At 41.4% G+C, this 24,267-nt stretch overlaps 2 protein-coding genes across 6 annotated transcripts in view; both read left to right on the forward strand.

Annotated features, from left to right (window-relative positions):
• BTBD9 (BTB domain containing 9) overlaps positions 1–24,267 on the forward strand; it is a 435,326-nt gene that overhangs the window by 94,965 nt on the left and 316,094 nt on the right. The window lies entirely within an intron of this gene.
• The window catches only part of LOC108177422 (cytochrome c-like), a 72,320-nt gene that overhangs the window by 17,114 nt on the left and 30,939 nt on the right, over positions 1–24,267 (forward strand). Inside the window, exon 1 of the mRNA XM_051855724.2 lies at positions 1–24,267. This exon is cut by the window's left edge and continues 17,114 nt beyond it; it is cut by the window's right edge and continues 30,939 nt beyond it. The gene's annotated coding sequence lies outside the window, so the exon portion shown is untranslated.

The raw sequence follows: 24,267 nt of genomic DNA on the forward strand, positions 1-24,267 counted from the left end.
CAACCCTACCTTTATCCTGTCAGTAACTTTTAAGACTGACAATCCAACCACCTAGGGATTTCGAGAAATATTTTGTTCTCTTGGCTTCTGAACTCTAATAGAGCACAGTTTTTCTTTAGTTACATATCTGTGCATTCATTCCATATAAAACCTAATAGAGAATGATGTTTTCAAATGCCTTATTTTTAATACCTGTAGTCAAATTTATCTCTTATAATTGGTCTACCTCCCACTCTATTTGTGGTACATTTTTATACTCAAGTTGAGTCGATTCAGCTGCTGGTTTTGCTCTCATAATTTGGCTTGTACCTAGGGAATGCAAGTCATTTTTCATATTATCCTGAGGAAAAAAACAATCAAATGAATCTCTTAAAAATTAATAGACATTTCAAAGCCAACTGCAAGTGATTAGTTATTTTTGATCACCTGTGCTTCTGTCTTTGTTACATGAATAGTCAAAAGTTGCCTGTGGTACAGTATAATTCTGGAACAGAACAGTGGTCATTTCATTATAAATGCTTATACACCAGCCATCTGTCCCAAAGGAATTCAGGTAGCAGGGTGTCAGACTCTAGTTCTACCCATCTTGGAAATTAGTGCTAACCCTGAATTTATTTGAATAGAGGAACAAATATACTTAACTAAGGCTGATGTTGGTAATATTAAATTGAACTAACATGTAAAAATTAATTAATGTTACATTAGTTGTTGATTATTAGTATATGTGCTGCCGAAGTGAGCACAGTTGTTGATTTAAAGGTGGTACACATGATTTAAAGTTTGGTAAGCAAAGGGATGTAGACTTAGTAAATTTAGATAAAAAACTGATCTAGATAATTTTGAATATCAAAATTACTCCTGCTTATGTATAAGACATGTTAAAAGTATACATGTAGATGACACCTGCCACTCTCAGAGTGTGCTTGGATTTCACAGTTAATCACAGTGAATGCTTTTATCATTTCTCCCGCTCCTCCCAATCCCAGTCACATTTTATTGTTAGTGTTGACAATGCAGGTGTTCCTCAGACACCTCTTAATTTCCCCAAAGTAATTTACAGTTTTGTCTCTTGGGTTTTATAGTATGAACTCAGCCATTACTTTTTTATCTTAAGAAGCTAATGAATTCCTATGCATCAAGTTTGTAGGAATAGATTCATACCGAGAGATTTTTTTTACCAGATTGCTGCTTAAGTATGGTGAATTTGCTCGGAGTGATTATGGCTTCTAATAGGTAATTCTGATGTTTACTTTTTATAAATATTAGAAAGGGTACAGATTAAACTAATGCATCAGAGAAACCCAGTGACTTGGATGAAAATAAAAGATTATTTTTCTGTCACTTAACAGTCCAGGGCTGGTAGACCGACCCTCTCTCATGACCCCTCAGAACTCAGGCTTGCAAGGTGGTTCTGCCACCCTTCAGATGCGAATTCTGTGATTCCTCTGGTTGATTCCTTGATGGCAGAAGAGCACATGCCCAGTGTGTTAAGACCAAGGGTTGGAATTGTTATATGTCACTACCACTGACGCTCCATTTTACCGCAGCTTCTGGCCGAATTTAGCTGCTGGTCATATCTACTGGCCAGGGAAACTGGAAAATGCAGTCTCAAGTTCAGTAGCCATATGATAGCTAAAATTTGCTCATGAGGGAAACAAATTTTGAAGATCTGCTCTCCATCCTATATGTAGTTTTTTCTTTGTACATAACATGTCATGTTGTCAGTACTTGGGAACAAAGTGAAGCACTTTGTTTTACTCCTCTTAAAAATAAATAAAAATTAGAGAGATATGCTTACCCTTGTGTTAAAATGGGAGATTAACCCAACATATTAGGTCTGCAAAGTCAGCAGAAATTGTTAGACTAATTCTGTGTCCCACAGGATTCTTTGATAATCTGTGTGTTTTTATATATCTGAAAAAAAAAATCAGAAGGGTTATTTGTTGTTTGTGGAAGGATAATAAAAGGAAATTCAGTGAGATAAATTCTGTGAGACATATCCAAGCACTTTATAGAGGAGTGGTTTTTCCCAGCATCAACAGTATGGCTGTTGTAGTGTGAAGCCTTTGCTCATTTGGATCATCTAACTCTTGAAGTACAGATTCCTCAGGCACCCTCTCAATTCCTGTACAGTTCTCTATACCCAGAGAAAAATGCATCAAGCACACAATCCATAAATGTTTCTGATTTCTATGAGAGTTATTTCTCATGATTTAAAAAAAAGTGGCTAGGAATCATAGTGATACATTTTCTTCTCTAGGAAATTATTTTCTGATTATGATTTTGACTTCTAGTGAAGTGGTTTAACTACAGGAATACAATGTGCTGATCTGACATAGCATGTGTGCTTTCACCTGTGTGTCGAAATACTACTGTAAATTAAGAAATCGTTCTAGTACTTACGTCAGTTTAAATGACTTTACTCAGGGTGACTCATCTCCAAGTATTTGAAGACCCTGACACTGACCAGATAGCCAGCATTAGCCAGCTTCTGCTTACCTGACGTTATTACCTCTGCCCTTCATACAAACGGAGGGAGCAGGGAGGAAAAGAGGAAAGGGAGAGAATGAGTTATCCTGATCTGAGATAAAATTGTACTTCATGAGTCTTGAAAAGCTTAGCTTGAGAGCAGAGATCACAACTCTCCATGAGTTTATTTTATAATGTTTATGAAACAAAGTTGGCTTTAAGAAGTAACTGAATTTGTTACCAAAATACTGCCAAAATGAGTGTGTTATGCCAAAGCTAAAACTAGTTTCTGAATGATAAAATTAAATGACCCTGTGTTATTTAGTCAGTGTGTACATTTTTCAGAAGACTCCTAATACTGAACTTACCAAAATGCAATTCTGCATGAAAATCGTGCTCTACAGGAGACAACTTAGATAATTTTGTAGTCAAGGTATCTCATTCATTTATTAAATAAATATTGATTTAATTCTTGTTATGTGCTCCCTGTCTAATACTAATCCATTTCTCTACTTTCAGGCAAGACTACTCAATTTCCCTAGATATTTCTTACTTGCAGGGATCCTAAGGTGAAGAAAAATTTCTCAGTATACTTTGCATTTCATAATATATATTGATTACAAGTTTCTCCTGATAGTATTCTGTTGTCTGGAAATAGAAACTCAGCCAATAACCAGCTTTGCTTTAATAAATAGACCTTTTGTATTTAAAAATTATTTAAAGTTGTTTCCCAGATTTTAAAACATTGCCTGTTTATTTCAGTCAATTTCTTGTCTATTTTTTAAAGAATTATTTATTTTTGAAAGGCAGAGTTACAGAGACTGAGAGAGAGACAGAGATCTTCTGTCCTTTGGTTCACTTCTTAAATGGCCTCAGTGGGTCAGGTTGAAGCTGGGAGCCTGGAACTCCATCTGGATTACCCACATGGGTGAAGGGGCCCAAAGACTTGGTCCATCTTCTGCTGCTTTCCCAGACATATTAGCAGGGAGCTGGATCGAAAGTGCAGCACTTGTTACTCAAACCAGACCCTGTATGGGACGCTGGCATCGCAGGCAGTGGCTAACCTACTGCGTCACAGTATGCTGGCTCCCTTTTCTTGTATTTTTAATTCAGTAAATCTATAATAATTCTGATAGTGACAACAGAAAGATGAAAGTAATTGAAGGTTCACTCTCTGCTTTCTAAGAAATTTGTGTACTTGGGGGAAAAAAAAGTATGAATATGTCTTGTCACCTCCTAATAATTGAAGAGATGTCTCAAAGCAGCTTCTTGACAAGTGAACGGTATAGCCAAGAGCCAAAGGATTCAGATAGGAATGGTTTAAGAGCACAGACTGTGGAGCCACATTATCTGGATGTGAGTTGTGGCTCTGTCTTTTACTAGCTACATGTCTGACTAACTGCTTAGCTTTTCTGAGCCTCACTTCCCCCGTCTGTTAAAAACAGACAATGGTATTCAACTTACACTATTTTTTTTTTTTAAAGATTTATTTCTTTGAAAGGTAGAGTAATGGACAGGGGGAGGGTGGAGACAGACAAGGAGAGATTTTTCACCTGTTGGTTCACTCCCCAAATGCCCATAACAGCTGGACCTGGACCAGGTCAAGACTAGGATTCCAGATCTTCCTCAGGGTCTCCCACATGTATGGCAGGAACTCAAGAACTTGGGCCACCCTCTGCTGCCTTTCGAGGTGCGTTAGCAGTCAGCTGGATTGGAATCCAAGAATCTGGGACTCCGGTTGGCACATTGGCAAGGGATGCAGGTGTCCTGAGCGGTGACTTAGCCTGTTGCTCCACAACACCTGCCCCTATAGCATTATTGTGATATTTAAATTAGCGCAGAGACCAAGCCTAGCACACAGTAATCATGGAATAATAATTAATAATAATTTTAAAAGACCACTGTAGATCAAAACGTTAGAAGGTCTTGTGGTGGGATTAAGTGGAGATTTATTTGAAGGATAAATAGGATTTGAGTAATCTTAGAGGAGGGGAGATACCTATCCAGGCACACCAGGGAGATTACAGGACATGTAGAGTGGACTGAGTTGACTGGTTTGGTTGGGACAGAGTAGTCTGAAACATGAGGATTTGAAGGCAGGGCAGAAAGGCAGACTTGGGCTAACTCTCCAAGACTTCTGATGTCAGGAGTTGGGATTTAATCCTTGTAAATGATAGGGTACAAGCAGTATTCTAATTTTGATATGAGGTAGTTTGCTAGACTGGTGGAGTGGATTGGTAGAAGTGCTGGTAAGGTGATCAGATAGGCTGTCATGAACCTGGACAGGGGCCACACAGGAAAAATACAGAGGAAGAGGAATCTGCAAGAATATCATCATAGAAAAGTGAAAGCATTTGCCTGCTTCTGTGTTTTGAGTAGTTTTCTCCTGCCTAGCGTGTACTCCACTCTTATTATTTTTTTTTAACTTCAGGAGGAAAATCAGAATGAGGAACAGTCTGTGGTAGAATATCAGATTTTCAGGCATTCTTAGAGTCAAAGACTAATTGGAATTGCCTGACAGGTAGTTTGAAATGAAGGGCTGAAACTCAGAAAGAAGAACTAAAACTGAGAAGCCAGGGCTGGAGGGAGAAACACTGTTGTCATCTCCTAATATTTGAAGCCAGGGGAAGCATCAAGATCTTCAAAAAAGAGAGGGAAGAGCTGAGCCTATTCCTTGAGGAACATCTGGTATGAGGAAGCGTGATTAAGTATTGGGGAAAGACCAAGATGGTATTAACAGCTTACATTAGAAAAGTGTCTGCAAACACAGTGCAGAGTCAGCGGTGTCAGAGGCTGAGGAACAAACAGAATGAGGCCCAAAATAGTTAATGGATCTGGCAATAAGGAGGCCATCAATATTCTTGGTAAGTGAATTGTCTGTGGGACTTTAACTTGAGAAGTATGGATACGAAGGGAAGAAGAAATATAGAATTACTCTGGTTGGTTCAAGTTGATTTTAAAAAGAAATGGTAGAGGCTGGCGCCGTGGCTCACTAGGCTAATCCTCCACCTGCGGCGCTGGCACAGCAGGTTCTAGTTCTGGTCGGAGCACCGGATTCTGTCCCCATTGCTCCTCTTCCAGTCCAGCTCTCTGCTGTGGCCTGGGAGTGCAGTGGAGGATGGCCCAAGTCCTTGGGCCCTGCACCCGCATGGGAGACTGGGAGAGGCACCTGGATCCTGGCTTTAGATCAGCATGGTGCGCCGGCCACAGCGGCCATTGAGGGGTGAACCAACGGAAAAGGAAGACCTTTCTCTTTGTCTTTCTCTCTCTCTCACTGTCCACTCTGCCTGTCAGTAAATAAATAAATAAATAAATAGAAAGAAAAAAGAAATGGTAGATGTGCACATTTTAGGAGAGAGAAGCCAGTGGAGAGATTAGAGATTGGGCAGAGGGAGGTAGAATGAACTGGCAAAGAACTAGAGCAAGGCTGGCGCCTTGGCTCACTAGGCTAATCCTCCACCTAGCGGCGCTGGCACACCAGGTTCTAGTCCCGGTCGGGGCGCCGGATTCTGTCCTGGTTGCCCCTCTTCCAGGCCAGCTCTCTGCTGTGGCCAGGGAGTGCAGTGGAGGATGGCCCAAGTGCTTGGGCCCCGCACCCCATGGGAGACCAGGATAAGTACCTGGCTCCTGCCATCGGATCAGCGCGGTGTGCCAGCCGCAGTGTGCCGGCTGCGGCGGCCACTGGAGGGTGAACCAACGGCAAAGGAAGACCTTTCTCTCTGTCTCTCTCTCTCTCTCTCACTGTCCACTCTGCCTGTCAAAAAAAAAATAAATAATAACTAGAGCAGATGGGATGGATAGGATAGTACTGGACACCTCGCAGGTATTTATTTGAAAAATAGTATATAAAGGTGTGACTAGAGGCTGGCACTGTGGTGTGGCATGTAAAGCTACCTCTTGTAGCTCTGGCATCCCATATGGGTGCCAGTTTGAGTACTGGCTGCTCTATTTCCAATCCAACTTCCTGCTGACATGCTTGGGAAAACAATAGAAGATGGTGCAAGTCTTTGGGCCCCTGCACCCATGTGGGAGATCTGGATGAAGCTCCTTGTTCCTGGCTTTGGCCTGGCCCAGCTCTGGCCACTGCGGCCATTTGGAGCGTGAACCAGTGGATGGAAGATCTCTCTTTCTCTTTTCCTCTCTCATTCCCTATACTCTGCCTTTCAAATAAATAAATAAATAAAATCTTAAAAAAAAAAAGAGATTATTTGAAAAGCAGAGTTTGAGAGAGAAGGGACAGAGAGAAATCTTCCATGCACTGGTTTACTCCCCAAAAGGCCACAATGACCAGGCCGAAGCCAGGAGCCTCTTCCAGGTTTCCCACATGAGTACAGGGGTCCAAGGACTTGGGTCATCCTCCTCTACCTTCTCAGGTCACTAGTAGGGAACTGGAACAGAAGTAGAGCAGCCAGGACACGAACCGGCACTCACGTGGGATGGTGGTACTGCAAGCCATGACTTAAACCTGCTGCGCCACAGCAGCAGCTCCATGAATAAATATTAAAAAACAAAAACAAATAAACAAACAGCTGTGACTGAAAGGAAGGAGGCAGACTAGTTGTAAAAACCGTGTTCGGGGCCAGCACTGTGGCATAGTAGCTAAAGCCGCTGCCTGCATTGCCGGCATCCCATTTGGACACCCAGTTGCTCCACTTGTGATCCAGCTCTCTACTATGGCCTGGGAAAGTAGTAGAAGATGGCCCAGGTCCTTGGACCCCTGCACCCACATGGAAGACCCAAAAGAAACTCCTGGCTTCAGATCAGCACAGCTGTGGCCGTTCTAGCCATCTGGGGAATGAACCAGCAGATGGAAGACCTCTCTCTCTCTGTCTCTGTCTCTCTCTCTCTCTCTGTCTCTCTCTCTCTGTAACTCTGCTTTTCAAATAAAATAAATAAATCTTAGGGAAAAAAAATGGCATTCAACTTAGAAGTTGAGTACACTTGGGATGCCCACATCCCGTATCAGAGTGCCTAGGTTCAGGTCCTGGCTGTGTTTCCAGTTCCAGCTTTCTGCTGATGCACACCCGGGGAGGCAGCATGTGGGACCCATTTGGAGCCTTGGTTTGAGTTTCTTCTCTGGCTTCAAGTTTTGTATTGGCCCAACCCCAGCTGTTGCAGGCATTTGGGGAGTGAATACTGTAGATGGAAGATTCTCTCAATCGATTGCTCACTTTCAAATAAGTAAATGAAAATAGAAAAGCAGTAGAGAAGAGGTGAAGGTCTGCAGATTAACCCATGAGGAGTTATAGTCTATGATGAAAGTAGGAAATGAGCTAACCAGGGAGGCTGTTGAGGACAGTGATGGTGCTTACTATCTGCTGTGTATCAGGCACCATGCTAAGTGTTTCCATGATTATCTCATTGTTCCCCCTATAAGGTACTGTTTCTCCACTTTGTAGATGGAGAATTTAAGACCCCCCCCCCAAAAAAAAAAGATTAATGATTTGCCCACAACTAGACATTTAGTAAAGAGCAGAGTGGGGATCTAAGCCCCTTGACTTCGCAGATCACGATCTTATCCATTGGGCTGCTTTTGCTTGGGCCTTGGAAAGTGAATGGGAGATTTGGGACATTCACAAACATTTAGGTCATTTACGGTGGGGAGGAAGTCATAAGCTACGTGCTTTTAAATCTTTAATAGCAGCAGATTTAAAAAAGGAACTTTGCTGTTATTCTAAAAGTAATATGAGAGGGCTTCAAAAAGTTCATAGAAAGATGAAATTAAAAAGTAAATTTATTTTGCTGCAAAGAATTTTGAAATTCATGTGTATGAGGGGTTTTCAAAAAGTGCATAGAAATTTGTGTTATCAAAAAACTATGTAAGATTTCAAAATTTTTGCACCAAAATCAACTTTACCATTCCATTTTACACAAACATATTGAAATATCCTTGTTTGTTGAAGTGAAATCAGGAAATAAAGTATAAATTTGAACACAATTATTCTAAACCCAAAGATAACTAATATTGACAATTTTATGCATTTTATGTCATTTTTAAATTATTTGTTTCTTTCTGCAAAATTGGATAATAACATGTGTGTATATATACTTAGATAAATAGTTTTGTGGTATTTCTATTTAAAATTTTAACCAGAGTAGTATTTAATGTCATCAAATATACCATAACATTTTCATCATTTCTCTCTTATTGAACAGCCAGGTCATATCTGTGTTTTGCTCTTATAAACTGCTATAGTGGTCATCTTTCTTTGTCTACAGTTTTTATTGTTGCCTCAGGCTATATATTAGTCAGGACTCTGGTTGTAAGCAGTAAGAGCCCACCTTGAACTAGCTAAGAGAAAACCAGAAATTTTTCAGCTTGTGCAGCTGCTGAAACAGCAAGGATGTGGCTGGGCCTCTGGGGTAATTGGAGCTAGAGAAAAGGCGGATACCTCAGCACCTCTCCACTCATTGTTCCTGGTTCTTTCTGCATGTTCCTTTGTTGAAACAAGTTCTCTCTATACCCTCAGAAATGTGACCAGAGATAGCTTCTGAGCACTGCTGACAGCATGAACAGCACAGTGGGACTACAGCTTGCTTCCCCACCCCCTAATTTTATTATGAAAATTTTCAAACAAAAAAGCAAAGTTGGAAGAATGTTAGGGGCCAGCACCATGGTGTAGTGATTTAAGCCACCGCCTGTAGCACCAGCATCCCTTGGGGTGTGGGTTTGTCCAGGCTGCTGCACTTTCTATCCAGCTAATGTACCTGGGAAATCAGTGAAAGATGGCCCAAGTGCTTGGACCCCTGCCACCCATGTGAGAGACCCAGATGAAGATCCTGCTTCCTGGCCTTGGCCTGGCCCAGCCCTGGCTGTTGTGTCCATTTGGGGAGTGAACCAGCAGTTGGAAGATCAGTCTCTTTCTCTGTTTCCCTGTAACTCTACCCTTCAAATAAATAAATAAATATATAAATCTTAAAAAAATTTTAAGTGACACTTTACTATAGTTTTATATATGTATAAATACAAGTGTGTTACTATAATGTATCACCTGTCAATCAATGCTTTTTTTTAAAGTACATCTTCAAAATTGATCACAGATACCAGCATACTCCCTTCTGAAAACTTCAGCATGCATATCATAAATTAAGTTCAATATTTTCTTGCACTTTTGTTGTAAAATTTACATACGAAGAATTTTACACAAGTATTAAGTTAGTTTTCAGTGACACTTGACAAATCTGTATACCTGTGTATCCCAAGCCCTTCTGAAACTCAGTTTTTATGACCCTAAGGTCAGAATATTTCAGGAAATGTCTATAACTGGTCCACTTTGGATCTGGCACCCATCTTTGAGCTCACATAGTTAGAGTAAAGCAAGCAGCATTTCTTATGTGCAAGAAGATGGCGTGCAGGCAGATAGCACTATAGACATCTGCAAGAGAGCGCTTCCTGGAAGTTGAATTCAGCGCTGTTCAAAAGGCACGTGTATCAGTTACATCTTTAGAAGAAGGCCTCTAATGTCCCACGCTGATGATTTCTTTTTTCTGTGTACCTCTGCCCCATTTTTTTCTCTATTTGTTTTGTGTGTCTTTAAAAAAAACAAAAAACATAGATTGTAAGCCGGCGCCGCGGCTCACTAGGCTAATCCTCCGCCTGCGGCGCCAGCACCCCGGGTTCTAATCCCGGTCGGTGCGCCGGATTCTGTCCCGGTTGCCCCTCTTCTAGGCCAGCTCTCTGCTGTGGCCAGGGAGTGCAGTGGAGGATGGCCCAAGTGCTTGGGCCCTGCACCCCATAGGAGACCAGGAGAAGCACCTGGCTCCTGGCTTCGGATCAGCGCGGTGCGCTGGCCGCGGCGGCCATTGGAGGGTGAACCAACAGCAAAGGAAGACCTTTCTCTTTGTCTCTCTCTCTCTCACTGTCCACTCTGCCTGTCAAAAAAAAAAAAAAAAAAAGTAAAACATAGATTGTAAGCCCTTAACAGTAAAGACCAGTTCTTTTCAAATCTAACCTTATCCCTTGTACAATGCATGTGATGGTAGGTGTTCAACTGCTCCTCCAACCAGACAGATGCTTTATGTAGTCAGTAAAGGTGCTTTCAGCTGCACACAAGGAAAATCCGTGACTCAAAGAGGCTTAAATAATAAGGGAGTAAAAGTAGAAAGATTGGCCAGCATAAGGGTCAATTAACTTAGTGGTTTAATGATATGAGTATTGTCAAGATCCTGGGCCATCATTTTTATGAGAGCTTTGCCTTCAAACTGTATCATGAATAGTTAGAAGATGTTACAAGTCCCCACATAACACCTAGACTCAGAAATATCTCTTCCCTTCATTGCTCAAAGAACTAAGAAACTTTTTCTAGAAACCTACTGGAGACCTCCATACATCAGTGGCCAGAACTGGTTGAAGTTACCACCCCCATATCTGTCACTGGTGAAGATAATGGAACCATGGTGATTGCTGTTCAAGATTTACACCTAGAAAGAGCATACCTCCTCTTTTCACATGGGGAAGAGAGGATACTGATGCACAAAAGATCTCTGCTAGTAAGAAAGAAGGAAGGGAAATTCTGTAGACAGAGTCTGTTACATAGCAGTATTCTTTTTAAAAAAGATTTATTTATTTGAAAGGCAGAGTTAGAGAGAGGCAGAGGCAGAGAGAGAGAGAGAGAGAGAGGTCTTCCATTCGATGATCCATTCCTCAAATGGCTGCAGCAGCTGGAGCTGAGCTGATCTGAAGCCAGGAGCCAGGAGCTTCTTCTAGATCTCTCACACAGGTGCAAGGGCCCAACGCTAGGGCTATCAGCTACTGCCTTCCTAGACCATAGCAGAGAGTTGGATTGGAAACGGAGCAGCTGGGACTCAAACCGGTGTCCATATGGGATGCCGGCACTGCAGGCGTTGGCTCCACTTGCTATGCCACAGCACCGGCCCCAGCAGTATTCTTTATGAAAATGTTTTTTTTGTTCCTCCAAAGTTAATAATGTTGAGGCCTATTAGGGGAATTCTACATTTATTTATTTATTATTACTGCCTGAATGCTTTCTCAGTTGGTGACATTAGATATTATGTTGGCCCTGGTCTTTTAGGTTTTTGTATTTTTCATTTCTTCCAAGAATTTATCAGTCTTTGGTTCTTACTGTATTTTTAAAATGTGCATTTTAATGATCCCTTCTTAATTTCATCTGGAATTAGCTCCTATAAGCCTGGGTTCTCTGGAAAACAGATTCTGAGGCAAGGATTAAAGTGTTGGTGCTTTCTTTGAGAGATAGAGATCTGTAAGGATAAAGCAAAAGGAAGCAAAACAAGGAATGAAGCAAAGAAATGGAGTTGCTGTGTTAGAAAGCTAGCTTTTGCTTCACAGCAAGCTATGAAGAGATTTAGCAGGTCATTCAAAAAGTATGTTCATCCTTGCCAACGGAATTTCTCTGAAAGAATTGCATTGAGAAGGTAAACACCACTTAGCACAGTCCTTGAAAAAGAGAAGGAAAGGGGAAAAGTATCTGCCTGATTTCCTCCTGTCTCCTGTTCCTAGTTGGTGGAGGTTTGCTTCCAAGGGAGCAAACTCCTCTCTAGGCCCCTACTACATCATTCAGGCCCCTGTGACCACTTAGGATGCTAGATTCCCTGTCCTGTGGTGTAGTATTTTGTACAAGTCCCAAAGTGACATGAGTAGGGCACCAGCTAAGCGAAAAGAATAAAGGGGACACGAGGGAGGAAACCACGGGCGGAGGAAAGTTTGCTGCGGGTGTCTGAGAATATCCACAGAGTTGGTGTCTCAACACCCCTACCAAGGTTGAAGTCGATTTTTTTTTTTTTTTTTTTTTTTTGCCATAGCATTACTTTGGTATTTGATTAGTTTCACAAAGTAAGCTGGCTACTGCTTTTGTGATTCAAGATTCTAAAGTTTAAGATAATCACCTTATGGACTGCTTTACTTTTCTCTAGTCTGGGAATCTCTTATAAGAAGTGTTGGCAGTGTTCCACAGCTCTTAAATCATATTGGTTGCGATGGCTCTAGATCAACATCGACTCCTTAGCAGTCATTCTGAAATATGACTGAGAGAGTGGAGTGGCTCTGGGCACCCTTAGATTGTTAACCCTTCAAGTTTATCGGGATTTATGGCCTCTGTCGAGCTGTAGACACTTGGAAATCCTCTGAGTACAGACTTTGAATTTCTCAAAGTCCTTATAAGGCCAACTTCTTTTCAAAGGGAGCAATTTTTGCCCTTTTTTCAGAATGCAGTGAGAAGATTGTGTAGAATTGGTGGCAGAAGAGGCGCAATCTGGTGGAATGAATGAAGGAATATCTGTTGTGGGTTGGTTTGGTTTTTGTATTCATCATATATGTCTTCCATTAAATATCTTTTTGCTTTTTCTGTTAATGTAGTTTACTCAGATTGCTATGACTGCCTAATAGATATTATAGAATAATGGTAGCTGTTTTCGTGTGGGAGATTAAAGGATGAGCTTGGCAGAGATGAATGTTAATTGGGTGCATCTGATAAGCCTGAGGAGGCTTCCTGCTTCTGTGTCATCATTAGAAATTGAGGCAGACCATTTGGACGTTGCCAGCACGTCACCAGCAGGCTGCTTTTGACTTACTCTGAGTTGTCCACACTGCCTCACTAGCATGCCACAGTGTAGGGCTGGTGGCCCTCTGAGCTGCATTGGAGGCATGGGAATTTACCAGTCTCTCAAGATTTTTCAAAGTGTTGTGAAAGGATTTGTGGTTTTTCATCTGACTTTAATGCCTGGACTTAACCTAGGGACATAAAGTCACAGTTCCAAACATAGTTCTTTATGATTAATTGAACCCTTCTTCTCCTTATATTTTTTTAAATTCAAGGAATGGCTGAGTGTTATTTATTTAATATAATCTTGAAGATAAAGGCTCCCTCCCCCCATTTTCCTGGACCAGTGAAGATGATCGCCTTTCTCTTTTGTTTACCTTTGGTGCTTGTTTTCTGCCCTTAGGTATGAGGCTATTTGTAGGGCTTATTTAAGGTGAGATATTTTCTCCTTTTGGAAGCTGTACTTATGAGCTAGAATCATAAAAATTCAAGAATTGTGCCAAATTTTCTTTTGTTGATGACTGTGATTTAGCCTGTTATGTAACTGTAATGTATAATTTACACATCCTGAAGATCATCAGTCTCTGTACAGAGTGACTATATTTAACCCTCACTTCTTTGGAAAAAGAGAACATTACCAATTATCTTTGAAACTATGTTTGTGAGACAATGCACATTGATCCACCCTCTGTCTCTATTTTTTATTTTTTGTGCATCAAGTAGTTCTTTATGATTCTTTGCTTTTCATGTGTAAGAGCTCAGAGGAGAAAGAGAAACTTAGCTGTGGATGACTCTATCTTGGAGCTTCCCATTGCTTATGTTGTCTAAACTAAGAATAATAGACTTAATATCTCCTCCTTGCTCTTAATATGCAGGCCCAGAGAGGGGGAAAAAAAAAGGTGCAGGGTAATCTCTTCCCATTGTTATCTTTTAGTTGGGGAGTAGGGAGTGTGGAAAGAGAATATTGAAATAAATTACTTAATGGTTAACAATTGTATGCTTAATAGTGAGAAATAACACTTTTTACTCTACCATGATGCCACTAGTTCCTGTGTGATTTTAAGTTGTTGAGAAAGAAGATGGTTAATGTTAATTTCCTCATATCTTGGCGTTTGAGAGTCAAGTCCAGTTTTAAACTCAAATTCCATAATGGTGTCTTTTAAACAAATTGACTTATTTACCACCCAGCATTTTGCCTCATTGCCCTGCCGCAGGCTCTGTTTATATGAACTTGTCATGATGTAAGAGGAAATGTTGACTGTTTTCATAGAGGACTGTGTTTCCTTATAAAAAGAAAGCCTTGAATAAGAAAATGATGTTCTCATTAAATCAGCCCTTTAAGAGTAGGTAGGAAGAATTGCTATCGATCTAATGGATTTAATAGTTCATATACAAAGTCTGTGGAATAGAAGTAATATTCTGCAGCTGAGTAACTGTAGATTAATCCATCTTCAGACAGAATTCTGGAAGCATCTGTAACACTGGAAAATTACTTTTTCTTTCCTTTTTTCTGGCACAATTGGACCAAATGTGTTTCCCAAATACTTTTGAATTAAATTATATCCACATAAGTAGGTCTACTAAAAATTATGTGAAAAATTGAAATACAATCATAAAACATAAAAGTTAGGTTCTTTTTGGCTACGTTTACTCTGCCAGTGTGGAAGGGCTGCAATGTTGAAGGGTAACCAGAGGTCACTTGTAGAAATTCTTCCTTTGTTAGATGGCTCTGTAGCAGCTAGTGGTGGTTCGTTTTAGTGTTCAGTTGGAGGAAGTAGTCCTTTTAACATGGGTGGTGAAGTCAGACTTTTAAGCTTCTCTTCAAGGTCTCGCCTTGACACTTCTAAAACCTTTTGCTTTTATTTCACCCACTGAAAGCGCATCAGTAAGCCCACCTTCTTTGTCAGAAAAGGCCAGTCATTCCCTTTCCCCTTCCTGCCCTAACCTTTAATTTAGAGTGTTTGGTTCTGTGAAGATATGGGGACTCCCAGGACATGTGAAAATTTTAATAGGTATGAGTGACATTCTAGAAACGTATTTGTAAGACATGAAAAAAGATGGGCTTCATTTGTGTTTCATTTTCGTTTAAATTACATATTCCATTCATAAATTAAAATTCATAAATAAAAAATAACACCTACAAGGCATTCGATTTGGATGATGTGTGCTGTTTGGAGGTTCTCAAGGAAATGAAAAGTAAAATAATAGTAATAACAACTGTAGTTCTGTTAAAAATGAAAAATGCAGAAGGAGTTGGAATTTTTATAAATAAACAGCTAACAGAAGAATAGACAGACATGTATTAGGAATAGCAGTGGTATCATACTTTTCTATAGACCATTGCAGTTTACAAAGCACTTCTCACATCCTCCATCTGAGTTTAGTTTGGCTGTACGTGATAGCAGGGGGTGACTTACTTGGACTCCCATGGTGTCTTTAGCCTTAAGATCTCTGGATCTAAATCTTCACACCAGCGATTTTAATTGGCATTCTTGCTGTACTGCATTATTAGACTGGTTGAATAGTCATAGTCTGCTATTGGTGACAGCTGTTCTTCTTCATGTTTAATCCTTTCCCTCCTCTGATTCTCTCATCACTGTCTCTTTCCAGTTTGAAAACTAGAGCATATGTAGCCATCTTTATTTACTTTTGTTCTATGCTAGCATTTGCCATCTACTAAATGAGATTGTCCTTTATGAGACAGCTGGCAATTTGTTTCTATAGTCAAGATTCATATACCGCATTTTGGTGCTTGGGATGTGTTAATAATTCTACAAAGTAAAAATAACATCTAAGCAAGTACTGTGCTGGAGTTGGTAAACTATAGGTAGCCCTACCACCTCTCCTTACTCCAAATTACCACCTGAGATGTGTCTATTTGATGACATTGATACTTTGCTTATCTACCCCACATCTCCTGATAGTTTTATAGCCAATGGTAGGCTGTGACATTAGCTATAAATAGACATGTGTATGTGTTTTCTGTTTTTCTCTAAAGTGGAATCATTCCTTGGGTTCCCTTTTAAAAGCAGTACTCTTACTTTTATTTTAATATTAGCCTAAGAAATATTTCTTCTCTTCCATTTACATTGGAGTTATTGAAAACATCATGGAACTTATTATAACTAAGATGGGAGCACTTCCTAAAATGTATTTTTATTAAATGAATAGCATAAGCCACCGCCTGCAGTGCTGGCATCCCTTGTGGGCACCAGTTCGAGTCCTGGTTGCTCCACTTCCCATCCAGCTCCCTGTTAATGTGTTTGGAAAGCAGCGGAAGATGGCCCGAGTGCTTGGACCCCTGCCACCTACGTGGGAGACCCAGATGAAGCTCTTAGCTTTGGCCTGGCCCAGCCCTGGCTGTTGCGGCCATTTAGGGAGTGACCCAGTGAATCAACGATCTCTCTCTGTCTTTCCTTCTCTCTTTCTGTAACTCTGGCTTTCAAAATAATAAATCTTTTTTAAAAATTCCCATTAAAAAAAAGAAAAATTTCATAAGCCACATTAACCTCATGGTTCCCTGGGCTAAAATAGATTCCCTGGTTAGGGACTTGTGTAAGGATGGAGCACCATGAACTTCTTGAAATTAATAATTGGAATGTATGGCACAACCCAGTTAAGAACTGCTGTACTGGGACTGGAATTGTTTCATAGCAGGTAAAGCTACCACCTGTAATGCTGGCATCTCATATGGGTGCTGGTTTATGTTCTGGCTGCTCCACTTCCCATCCAGCTCCCTGCTAACGGCCTGGGAAAAGCAGCAGAAGATGGTTCAAGTGCTTGGGCTCCTGCCACCCACGTGGGAGATCTGAATGAAGTGCCTGGTTCCTGGTTCTGACTTGACCCAACCTTGGCCTTTGGGGCTGTGTGGGGAGTGAACTAATGAATGGAAAATCAATCTTTCTCTCTTTCTCTCTCTCTCTGTATCTCTGACTTTCAAATAAATAAATAAAAAAGAACTACTGTACTTAACATTGCTTTTGGCATTGGTTCTTATTGTACCTTTTTAAATTTTGCTATTTTTAAACTACACATATTTAATACCTTATGTTTACATTACTTGTATCACAATATTAAACTTTAGCATTAGGCTACATGGAAGTACAGAAGTCTCAACCACACCATTCTATCACTGTAGTAGCTAGTTGAATATATTTAGATAAGGAATAATTTACAATTTGCATCTTTAGTTAAAGCTCACTTCTTAAGGATTACGAAGACGTCCTGACATTTATAAAACTATTGATGACCACCTTCAAAAGTATTGTTTGTGTGTATGTGTGTGTGTGTGTGTGTGTGTGTTTTGTGTCTACCAAAGGGTCTAACAAAGAGGTTTATATCCCAGCAACACTGCCCACTCTGTTATGGAAGCTGATAAAAATTCTGTAGAGCATGTTACCTAAAGGTGTTAAAGAATCCAATTCAGGGACATGTCTGGGCAGTAGTTAAGATGCTCATACTGGAATGCCTGAGTTTGAATCCTAGCCGCCCTCCAGATTCTAGCTTCCTGCTAATGTGCGTCCTGGAACACAGCAGTTGGACAGCTCATGTAGTTCGGTCCTTGTCATCTAGATAGAAGTGAATTGAATTTCCTTGCTGCTGATCAAGCAATGGCCCTTGCAGGCATTGGGGGAGTAAACCAGCAGATGTAAGAACTCTGTTTGTTTCTCTGTGTGTGTGTGTTTCTCTCTGCCTTTATAGCAAAATAAAAACTAAAAAAAATTTAGTGATAGTTTTTTTGTTGCCATGTAGATTAAGCTTAAAGACCCCACGACCCCACTCTGTGCTTTGAGGAGGGCCCCAGACCTTTTTATTTCCTATTCTTCTACTTGTATAAATGTAAAATTCTTTGCTAGACTTGCACCTTATATTTGGAATGCCCTTTGTGTCATCTGACCAAGCACATCTTTTTTTTTTTTTTTTTTTTTTTTTAATGATTACTTATTTATTTGAGAGACCGAGTGACAAAGAGAGGGAGAGATGGAGATATTCTATCTGCCGGTTCATTCTCCAAATGATTGCAATAACTAGGCCTGTTCCAAACCTAACCCAGGAGCCTGGAACTCTATCCGGGTCTCCCACAGGAGTGGCAGGAGCCCAAACATTTGAGTCATTTTGCAGTGCTTTCCCAGGTGCATTAGCAGGAAGCTGGATCAGCAGTGGAGTAGTTAAGATTCATACTGTCACTCTGATATGAGATGCTAATGTCATAAGTGGCAACCTGGCTCATTGTGTTACAGTGCCAGCCCCTGTCCAAGCAAACTTTTTTTTTTTTTTTTTAAGATTTATTTATTTATTTGAAAGGCAGAGTTACAGAAAGGCAGAGGCAGAGAGAGAGACAGAGAGGTCTTCCAGCTGCAGGTTCGCTCCCCAGATGGCCGCAATGGCTGGAGCTACACTGATCCAAAGCCAGGAGCCAGGAGCTTCTTCCTGGTCTCCCATGCAGGCACTGGGGCCCAAGGACATAGGTCATCTTCCACTGCTTTCTGAGGCCACAGCAGAGAGCTAGATCAGAAGTGGAGCAGTCAGGATTCAAATCAGCGCTCATATGGGATGCCAGCACTGCAGGAGGTGGCTCTACCTGCTATTCCACAGTGCTGGCCCTCAAAGAAAATTTTTATTTCTTGCCCTTCCATGTGAAGTTTTTCATTTCTATGAGAGAAAAAAAAAAAAAAAAAAACAACACCTAACTCTGTGGCTTCACCTCATGTTTTTAATTTTGCTAATGAATATGCAATTAATCATAATTCAGATAGGATTCAAAGTACACTAAAAGTATTTGCAAATTACTATAAGAGCAGAACAGAGGAGGAAATTGTTACTTTTGGGACGTTCAGAGAATGTTTTGTCAAGATGATAACATTTACCTAGGTCTTAAGTATGTATTGGAATTCTCTTGGGGGAAAAGTTATTTTGGACAGAGAATAGTGCATGTAAAAGCTTACAGTATTGTGAAAGTACATGAATTGTTCAGGGAACATAGCTGGACTGTGTAGGGTGTGCAGGTTTATTTGATGGTGCTGGTGCTGGGGAACAGTGTCATTAATAGCATTTGTACAGTAATCTCTGGAATGCAAGAATCAGGCTCATGTATTTCTTTGAGTGTGCTGTGTATTCACACACTACCAGACAGGTTAGGCACTTGACAAAATTTAACAAATATTTTTTTTGGTAAAACACGAAGCTGAGTTTAGCTGACTCTGGTCAGGGTAGGAAAATGTGAGTGGTCCCTTAAAACCCATACGTATTCATCATCATCATGCACTCATTCTACAAATACATAATGAGGCTTCTTTGTACAGGGCAACAAGGAAAACAGAAAGATGTTTCTGCCCCACTTATGCAATGCCTCTTCCCCACATTGGGGGTCTTGCTAGATTTTTCTTTTGGGAAGTGTTAATTTTGTGCCATTATTACTATGTTTTATGTGTGCTTGCTACTAAAGCGCGTATAGTTACTGCTCTGTCTGAAAGATTTAAAACCATTTTACCCCACTCCAGTGCTTTATTTCAGGAGTCTTCATTTGGCGTTCGAGGAGAGTATAGGTGTTCAAATGACTGACATTCTCCTATGTACTAGGCCTTTTTAGTTAGTATGTGTAAAGTCGAGAAGGTGGAGAATGGACTGTTATAGATGGGAAAGCCGATTTGTACTGAACCTTTTAGTTGTAATGTGTCTAACATCGCCATTCCTTACATATAGTTGATGCAAAGAGGACATAGTTTAGCTGTAGCGAAGGAAAACCAAATAACTGCAAGAAAAACAGAAACTTCATTCTTAGGGATTGCATTCCTGGTAATATGTCCTTTTACCCATTTGTGGGAGGACATTCAAACCAACTGCGTACTTGACAATTATTTTAAATTCATCTGCCTTTCCCATTTGTTGGGTAACCCCCATGTGTCAGCACGACACCAGGTATTGGGCCACAACAGTAAACATGCTCCTCGTCCTCAGGGGTGGTGCCGCAGCTATGCCTCACCTTGCCTGCACACTGGCTGTGCATGTAAGCTTTATGGGAGTACAGATGCTGGGTCGCTGCTCGGGGTCCTGACTCAGTGGTTCTAAGGTGGGTAGGTAACATTACTGACAGGTTGATAGGTACCTGTGGTTCCCTTAAGGAGGGCTCTAGGATGCCTTATGAGCATGGGAGAGGATTGTGGAAAAGGGCTTAGGTGCAGACTGGTAGACAAAAGCCTGTCTTGGGCTTTCAAAAATAATGTGTGTACTGCAAAAAGATAAACGTAGGGAACTGGTTATTTATTGTAGTTTGAGCAAAAAAGAAAAGACAAAGAGTGGTGAGAAGGCTTTGTCAGCCAGGTCAAGAAACTTGAATTTTATTCTGAAGACAATTGGAGCTACTGATGGGTTTTAAGTAGTGAAGTGTGATAGAAGATTTACCATGTTTTCATATAATCACTCGCTGCTCTGGAGAATTGCTTTTCAGGGAGAAAGAATAGAATATGAAGACTTGGTAAAAGTCTAGGCAACATGTGCCAGTAGCTTTGCGTCAAACTAATGGCAGTGGGGATGAAGACAAGTGGAATATGCTGAACTTGGTTAAGAGTGGTTGTGGGGGTGATTGATGAGAGACATGAATTTTCAGAGACTAGGTTCTTAGTGTCATGGGATGGATGGAGGTCTCTTCCCTGAGGTGGGAATAAAGAAGACAGCAGATTTGGCAGAGAAAGGTGGTTAAGTTCAATTTAAACCTGTTGAGTTTCAGGTGCCAGAAGGACGTCCACGTAGAGTTGTCAGCTGGCCATTTCAGTAAATGATGTGATGTGTGGGTGCAGGATCTGGGCCAGTGATGAAGACTTGGGAGACATTCACACATCCACAGTAGCCAAAACAGACTGCATGGCTGGTTCAGTGTGCCTAGAGAGGGGATCTGGGATAGGACATCATGAACCTGACATTTTAGAGAGTGAGGGGGGGGTGGGGAGCTGGAGGAACTGAAGAAAGGTACAGGTAGGAGGAACATTAAGGGAGTGAGATTTCAGAAGAGCTTTTTGACAAGGAAGGAATGATCAGTAGGGTTAAATGTCACAAAGAAGCTGCTGAGAAATTCCCATTTTACTCTGAAAACAAGCTTGTTGTGTCAGAAGGAAGAACAGTTGCATAGTATGTAGTACGTTGAACAATGTGAGGTAAAATAATCATGGATAGGAATTATTTCAAGAAGTTTGAGAAAATAGAGTGAATAAGTGGTAACTTTAGGTGGCACAGTTGAATAATTGTTGATATAGGAAAATCCTGATCCTTCTTTCCATTCCCTTCTGGAGCATTCATGAAAAGGGTCAGACTCTTTGCTGTATGCTGAGAATAGATCTTGGTCCACGTGGATCTTCAATCTGGTGACATAGCTCGTTGATAAATGAACAGCAAGCAAATACAAGTAATCAGAAGGGCTAGGATGGGGCTGGCGCTGTGGCATAGCAGGTGAAGCTGCCAACCTGCAGTGTTGGCATCCCATATGGACACCAGTTCAAGTCCTGCATGCTCCATTTCCAATACAGCTCTGCACTGTGGCCTGAGAAAGCAGTGGAGGATGGCCCAAGTCCTTGCGCCCCTGCACCCATGTGGGAGACCCAGAGGAAACTCCTGGCTCCTGTTTTCGGATCAGCACAGCTCCAGCAGTTGGGGCCATCTAAGGAGCAAACCAGCGGATGGAAGACCTCTCTCTGTCTCTCTCTCTGCCTCTCTGCCTCTCTCTCTCTCTCTCTCTCTCTCTCTCTCTGCTTCTCCTTCTCTCTCTGTGTAACTCTGACTTTCAAATAAATCAATAAATCAATTAAAAAAAGAAGGGCCAGGAAGGAAATAAGCAACATGATAGGGTCAGAAAGAACAGTGAGATTCTACCTAAGGTAGTATGATCAGGAAAAGACTTTTTGAGAAAGCATCATTTTAAATTGATGTCTAGAGGTTATGAAGAGAACAGAATGTAAATCACATAAGAAACAGTATTTCATGTGACAAGAGATTCATGTGCATCAGTCCTGGGGTGGGAAGGAGCTTGGCGTATTCCAGGAACCATCAGAAGGGTTTGTGGCCACAGTGAGGTGAGCCAGGAAAGAATAGTATGAGATGGTATAGGTAGGCAATTATAAAACCAGTCAGGTTAGGGCCGGTGCTGTGGCATAGTGGGTGGAACTGCTGCCTGCAAGTGCCAGCGTCCCATGTAGGCACCAGTTCGAGTCCCTGCTGCTCCACTTCTGATCCAGTTCTCTGCTATGGCCTGGGAAAAGTGGGAGATGGCCCAAGTCCTTGGCCCCTGAACCCATGTGGGAGACCTGGAGGAGGCTCCTGACTCCTGGCTTCGGATCAGCACAGCTCCAGTTGTTGCGGCCTGTTGGGGAATGAACCAGCGGATGGAAGCCCTCTCTCTCTCCCTTTCTGCCTCTCCTTCTCCCTCTGTATAACTGTGACTTTCAAGTGAAAATAAATGAATCTAAAAAAAAAACAATTGGGTCATGTTCACCATTTTATTGGTTTATATTTTATTTAAGAATAGTGGGAAACCATTGGAAGATTTTAAGAAGAACGACACAGTCTGATTTAAGTTCTAAAAATGTCACAGTGGCTGTTTTGTGGAGAATGGGTTATAAATGGTGGCAGGGCAAGAATAGAAGCAGACTGGTTAGGGGTTTCTTGGATTAAGCTGGTGGCAAAGGAGGTAGAAGAGGCTGTCTAGTGAAATACATTGTGTAGAATCAACATGATTTGATGATGTCTGAGGGCTCAAGGGACAGCACTTTCTCCTGCTTTTAGTGTCTGCATAGACGGTGATACTATTTACTCAGGTGGGAAAAACTGGCAAAGACTCAGACTTCCAGTGTAGGTTGGGTCTGGTGGGGGGTTGCACAAATTTTTTTAAAATAATGCTATTTTGTTGTTTCATTCTGGATTTATTTATTTATTTATTTATCTATTTTTAAAGATTTATGTATTTATTTGAAAGTCAGAGTTACACAGAGAGAGAGGGGAGAGAGAGAGAGGTCTTTCATCCAATGGTTCACTCCCCAATTGGCCGCAACGGCCAGAGCTGTGCCAATCCGAAGCCAGGAGCCAGGAGCTTCTTCCAGGTCTCCCACGCTTGTGCAGGGGCCCAAGGACTTGGGCCATCTTCTACTATTTTCCCAGGCCATGGCAGAGAGCTGTATTGGAAGTGGAGCAGCCGGGACTTGAACCAGTGCCCATATGGGATGCTGGCACTTCAGGCCAAGGCATTAACCTGCTACACCACAGTGCTGGCCCCATTTTTTTTTTTAAGATTTATTTATTTACTTGAAAGTCAGAGTTACACAGTGAAGGAGAGGCAGAGAGAGAGAGAGAGAAGCAGAGAGAGAGAGAGAGAGAGAGAGGCAGAGAGGGAGAGAGAGGCAGAGAGAGAGGTCTTCCATCCGCTGGTTCACTCCCCAGATGGCTGTGGACGGCTGGAGCTGTGCTGATCTGAAGCCAGGATCCAGGAGCTTTTCCAGGTCTCCCACGTGGGTGCAGGGGCCCAAGGGCTTGGGCCATCTTCTACTGCTTTCCCAGGCCAAGGCAGAGAGCTGGATCAGAAATGGAGCAGCCGGGACTTGAACCGGCACCCATATGGGATGCCCCCACTGCAGGTAATGGCTTTACCTGCTATGCCACAGCGCTGGCCCTGGGGCTTGCGCAATTAATCTCCATTTTGTGTATGCTAAAATTCATTTGTGTAGGAGAATTGGATATGCAGAGGTTAGATTAAAGGCTTGATCTGAAGACAGATGCTGTATTTAAAATGTCTTGGCTTGTAGATGTGTTTAAAGCCCTCAGAGTGGATGAGCTCACTTCAGAAGAGGATGAAGGACTAAGCCCTGAAGAATGCCAGCATTTCAAGGTCAGACAGAAGAGACAGCTTGCAAAGAAAATTGAGAAAACGCTAATGAGTTAGGAAGAAATCTAGGAGAAGGTAGTATCGTGGAGGCTGAGAGAGGGATATTTCTGGAAAGAAGGGAATGGGCAACTCTGTTGGGTGGTTCTAATAGGATTAGAAAGGTAGTATGGATCTGGCAGCATCTAGATTAATGGTTGCCATTGCACAAGCATTTTCAGTGCTATAGGGACAAAAGACAAGTGAAAGGAAGGAAGTAGACCTATAATGTTAGAGATGTAATTCATTCTTTTAAGATTCTATGATGATCCATGGATAGTTCTACCATAATTTATCCCACTTTTCACTATTGATTATGTACTTACTTTGTTTTCATTTTTGTCACTAAAAATAAAGTTGTAAAAACCTTTTGTCTGGGGC

The sequence above is a fragment of the Oryctolagus cuniculus genome, chromosome 5 (genome assembly GCF_964237555.1).
Source record: "Oryctolagus cuniculus chromosome 5, mOryCun1.1, whole genome shotgun sequence".
Lineage (NCBI taxonomy): Eukaryota > Metazoa > Chordata > Mammalia > Lagomorpha > Leporidae > Oryctolagus > Oryctolagus cuniculus.